We start from the raw sequence: 6,000 nt of genomic DNA, 5'->3' as shown, positions 1-6,000 counted from the left end.
GTGTGAATGTGTGCGTGAGAGAGAAAGAGACATGTTTGTAGGTTAATGAATATGTGGGTGGATACCCCTTCCCCCCCCCCCCCTACCTTCTACATCCCTTTAGAAAAGCCTTAGGACATTGACATAAATATAGCTGTCCTCCAGCCAGAGCCGATAAGGCCCATAGAGTCAGAGTTTATCTAGGTTTCTGCAGCTTTAACGTTAAAAGGGCACTGTTTGCAACCATTTGGATAGGACTCTAATACATCGAAGAGTTATATCAATCATTCTTGTTTCTCGCTTTTAAAAAATTAATGAGGATCCTATTCCAGTTGTTACTAGTTTGATTGTTTGTAAAAGTTTTAATAATAATTTAGTTGGGAGGTTTTTTTGTTTTGTTTGTTTGTTTTGGGGGGTTTTTTAGGGGTGGGGGGGGTCGCATCTTTTAATATAATTTGCATTCATCTATTTATTCCCATTGCGCTTCACATTGTTTCATTTATTTCGCTAGCAGACCATATGGAACCATATTCCATTCCATTCAGTACCAGTCGTCTGTTGAGCGTCTTTTTATACTAAAACTCTTAAAACTCTTCGCTGTCCATAACCAGGTACTCATTCTTACCTGGGTTGAATGTGTAAAGTGTCTAACCCAATGACACAACGTCGGGACCTAGTTTGCCCACAATCATTGTCACCCATCTGGCCACAGCTCCATTTAACATTGCTTGACTTTTGTGATAAGACAAGACACTGAGCCTCCATCACCAACACCGCCACAATGCGGCTATGTGGACTTGTGGTAAGACACTCGCTTTGGGATCGGAAGGTCCGGGGTTCGAGCCACGCTCGGCGCATAGTTGAGTCCTTGGAAAAGGCTCTTTACTCACATTCTCTCACCGTACTCAGGTGTAAAATGAGTACCTGGCCTTAGCAGCGTTGTCTCTGTCCGAAAAAAAGTAATATCACCTAACAGGCGTCACGTCATGTTCTACTTGTTACATGTTGCTGTTGGTCATGGACCTTTGTAAAGCGCTTTGAGCACGTCTAGTGGATATTGCGCTATATAAAAGCTCAATAGAATAAGCACAACCATTTACCAAATACAAATCTGACATAATTCCTACTCTGAAAAATGCTCGTTTAAAAAAATTTTGCCAGAAAAATGGTCCTTCAAATATCGATGGATTAAAATTACCCTTGTCTTGCCAAAAAAAAAAAACTCTCAAACTACAATGTCCCAGGTTTGAGTGAGAATATTTTTGATGACAAGATAAGTAAGGGTCATTATCATGTAATCGACCTATCTATATTGTGAAGGACGAGTTATCTGGCCAAAATTTTAGGAAATGCGTTTGTTTGTTTTGTTTCGTTTTTTTTTTTTTTTTTGCTTTTTGTTGTTTTTTGTTTTGTTTTTTGTTTTTTTGGTCTATTTGGGGTTGTTGTTTTTTTTTCTTGTTTTTTTCTTTCTTTTGTTTGTTTGCCTTGTTTCGATTGTTTTATTTGTTTGTTTTGTTTTGTTTTTTTATTGGGGGGGGGGGGGGGAGAGAGAGAGAGAGTTCGGGCAGGGCAGAAACGTTCAATACATCAATCCCTCACCACAAAAGAAAACGTTTGCCGTCCTACAGTAATTTACTAATGGGAATTAAAAACCCGTTATCCAGGACTAATTCCATTATTTGTCTAAGACAACAAAAACAATACACACTGACACACACACACACACACACACACACACACACACACACACACTAAGCGATCCCTTCTCCAGACGTTTAAGTTAATCGTTTTAATTTCTTATCACAGTTCACTTTTGTCCTTGATCAATTACTTAATTGATAATCTCACGGTTAATAAATTTTATCCTATCTGATCTTTCACAAAATTTTGAATATTCGTATCTTTGATTTATTTTTTAAAGGATTATTTATCTGTCTATCTATTGATTTATATGTCCGTTAGTCGACTTATTTGCACAGTTAACTCTCTCTCTCTCTCTCTATATATATATATATATATATATATATATATATATATATATCTACTCTCTCTCTCTCTCTCTCTCTCTCTCTCTCTCTCTCTCTCTTTCTCGTTCTTTCTATCCTATTCTCTCTCTCTCTTTCTCGTTCTTTCTATCCTATTCTCTCTCTCCCTTTATCTCTCTCTATATATATATGTGTGTGTGTGTGTGTGTGTGTGTGTGTGTGTGTGTGTGTCTCGTCTCTCTCCCTCTCCCCTCTCCCCCTTCTCTCTCATTGGAAGTGTAAAACCAACGTACCGGAGAACTGGATACATACCTTGTGTAAATTATGAGCTTCTGGTTTCGAAGTGATGACAACTTATTTTCTAGTCTAAATAACCACTGGTCGTCAATAAAGATTATACATCCTAGCTCCTTTACATCCCGTCATCCTAAGAATCTGCCGATACATCCTGCTACTAAAATAGTCATGCTACCTTATGATTCAATATGTCATATATTCATTATTAATCCTCCGAAGAACTTGGTTACATACACAGTTCCAATGAATTTGGAACCGGAAGCGTATAAAATGTGACTTCACGACTTCTCTGCTCTATTAGGCACTGGTGTAAGATCTTAATCTTAAACATTATACATGATACAGTGCCAGACAAGGCATAAAGAAACATGCAATAAAAAAAAAACATTCCAAAAGATCAGCAGACACCTTTTACAAAATGGTGTATCTATCAGTTGACACAATCAAATGACAGTTTTATGATATTTATCTCTTGAAATAAATGTTCATTTTTCACAATTTGCAAAGGATTTTAAAACAACAAAATGAGAAGATAATCTTTATAATATCACATTTTGAATATAGCGACGGTCTATCACTGAATACTTTCACAAATCGATATAGACCCAGTCAGCACTAATATGGCCGTGAGTTGACAGAGCAATCCAGGAAGAAATGACTATGCATGGATTTGAACCATGTTTGTTTAACTTTTGAGTCGAGTGCTCGATGGATTTAGCTTTTCACACCGTTAATAATAATAATAATAATAATAATAATAATAATAATAATAATAATAATAATAATAATAATAATAATAATACTTTATTGCATCCCAAAAAGGAAATTTTTTGTACAGACGTGTTATAATAATAATACTAGGGCTATTGATAACAGCAACAGCAACACACAACCACCATTATCACTATAATCACCATAGACACCAATATAACCACTAATAGCTACAACAACAACGATAATAAAAACAGCGATGTCAAAAACTAACAACAACAACAGCAACAACAAACAAACAACTCCAACATGGAAATTAACCCTTTCTTTCTAAACATCTGCACCAACACAATCACCGCCAAAAATATCAACAAAAACAACTACAACAAACAAGAATAACGACACTAATAGACAAAAAAGAAAACAACAAAAAACCTTAACAAAAAGAATAACAACAACAACAACAACAACAACAACAACAACAGTATCAACTCAATGATAACATCACGGCCACCACCGCCCCCATCACCACCTCCCACATCGCCCAGATAACAACGATAACTACATACAAACTACAAAATCAACAACAACAAAACAATGAATACCGTATCAACAAGGAAAACAATATTACTACAAAACCGACGACAGTGTCAATAATAACCAAAAACAAATATACCAACACCACAAGCAGCAACTTAAAAAACGAATAGAACAATAGCAAAAAAAAAAAAAAAACTATAAACGGAGCGTTTCAGCTCAAAACCCTACTTCAGCCAATAACAAAAACAATTAAAATGTTAATACACTTAGTATTCAGGTTTTGACTGTTTTATTATTTACTGAAGAAAGGATTTGAGCCGAAACGTTCCGTGTTTGTTTGGGGTTTATTTGAGTGTGTTTTTTGTTGTTGTTTGTTTGTTGTTCTTATTTGAAGCTGTTCCATTCATTTTTATTTTGTTCTTCGCGTTCGAGCAGCTTAGTATTCACTTCAAAAAACCGATGGTAAATATCTATAATCCCTTCACCTGCAACAATAGAACTCCTGGAGTCAAAATCGATATGTCTCACCTGAAAACGATCACGGTGATTTCTATTTTATTTTTTTTTCTAAAAGATTGTAATTCTCCTCGCTAATCTCTGCCAGACCAAAACGGTCTTGCGGTCCATGATGTGAGGTGGAGTTAGGAGATGGAGAACAAAACACTGCCGGAAACTGTTACGACGATTAATAATAATATGTGGTTGGTTGGTTGGTCGGTGGTTGGTCGGTTGGGGGGATTGAATTGACTGGGGATCGATCGCGATAGCTATCCCTAATATGTAATAATTTTTATCATCATTGACATCATCATCATCATCATCATCATCATCATCATCATCATCATCATCATCATCATCATCATCATTAACATCAACACCACCATCATTATCGTCATCGCCATCATCATCATCATAATTTTTATCACATCATCATCATTTTCATCAACATCATCATCATTAGTTTCATCCATCATTAGTTTCATCATCAACTTCTTCATCATCATCATCGTCGTCGTCGTCACTTCTTCTCCTTCTTCTTCTTCTTCTTCTTCTTCTTCTTCTTCTTCTTCTTCTTCTTCTTCTTCTTCTTCTTCTTCTTCTTCTTCTTCTTCTTCTTCTTCTTCTTCTTCTTCTTCTTTCTCCTCCTCCTCCTCCTCCTCCTCCTCCTCCTCCTCCTCCTCCTCCTCCTCCTTCTCCAACGGGTACCAGGTAATTGCTATTGTTAGTTTCACGCTATAGAAACCGGGATAAACTCCGGCTCCGAGGGCCAAATGGCTCTGAAGGACTACTGCTCCTTTCCATTATTTCTCTCCGTTGACAATGTTACCAGGCACCGAGTAAAGACATTGTAATGTTATGATTAACTCCCAGTTCACGGCGATGATTGGCTTGTGACAAACATCAACAATTAACCCTTATTATATTTTAATGGAACTGTCATGTCCAAAATATTGTTTTACAAAATACGCCCAAATTTGACTGAGTTTATTTTACAATCAACAGAGGGAAGGGGATGGGAGATTTTGGAAGGGGGCGGGGTTTTCCTAGGAAAGGGTGAAGTTGATAATAGAACTAAATTGAACATACAGATCCACAATTGCTAAGTCTTAGAACCGTTTTCAGGTGAAAAGTAACAAATGTGTATGACAACAAGGTAAGAGAGAGAGAGAGAGAGAGAGAGAGAGAGAGAGAGAGAGAGAGATTGACTTTGAAATGTTTCTTGAAAAGGCCTTGGTCCTTATCAATAGATTTATCAAAAAAGTAAACAATCAAATGAAATTTAAGTTTTACAATTTTACAATTAATGGAATTAAGAGATGAAGAGAGAGAGAGAGAGAGAGAGAGAGAGAGAGAGAGAGAGAGAGAGAGGGAGAGAGAGAGAGATGAGATGAGAGAGCGAGAGAAGGGTAGAGATGCAAACAAAGATACGAGAAAATAGACAAACAAACCGATAAATATACGGATATGCGGATGGCAAACACATATATACATACAACAGTTCGGACACACAGAAAATCAAACAGACAGACTAATATTCTGAGAAATGGAGAGATGTAAAGATTTCTAAAAATAAACAAATAACAGTGGTAACCCTCCCATCCCCCCCCCCCACCCCACTCCCCACCCACTGGCACGCGTCCATCTAAATTACCTAATCAATAAAACTCAAATATTATATCTAGCCCGAAATCTGACGATTCCTTTCAGATCTCGCCGCAGTCCCACAAACAACACGAGAAGACCAGAGACCGTAATGGTATCGTCGTTATTCATTGATTCAAGACCAAATCAAAACGAGACATCTAAAAGCCCAAAAAGTCTCGTGAGATCTCATTAACCTCGACGTGCGGCAATTTAGACGACCAATGAAACACCTGCGTTCCCGTGACGTCACTCTAACATCTCCCCGAGGATCCCATATTGGGTTGGAGAGTATATTTCAGAAAACTCGAGCAATATTTAGAGTTTGGGTAGAATCTAAATTCCG

This window comes from Berghia stephanieae, chromosome 12 (genome assembly GCF_034508935.2).
Source record: "Berghia stephanieae isolate SIO BIC M18660-M18661 chromosome 12, UCSD_Bste_1.3, whole genome shotgun sequence".
In the NCBI taxonomy this organism is placed as follows: domain Eukaryota; kingdom Metazoa; phylum Mollusca; class Gastropoda; order Nudibranchia; family Aeolidiidae; genus Berghia; species Berghia stephanieae.
The sequence above is the reverse complement of the archived record's forward strand: the minus strand, read 5'-3'. Positions refer to the sequence as shown.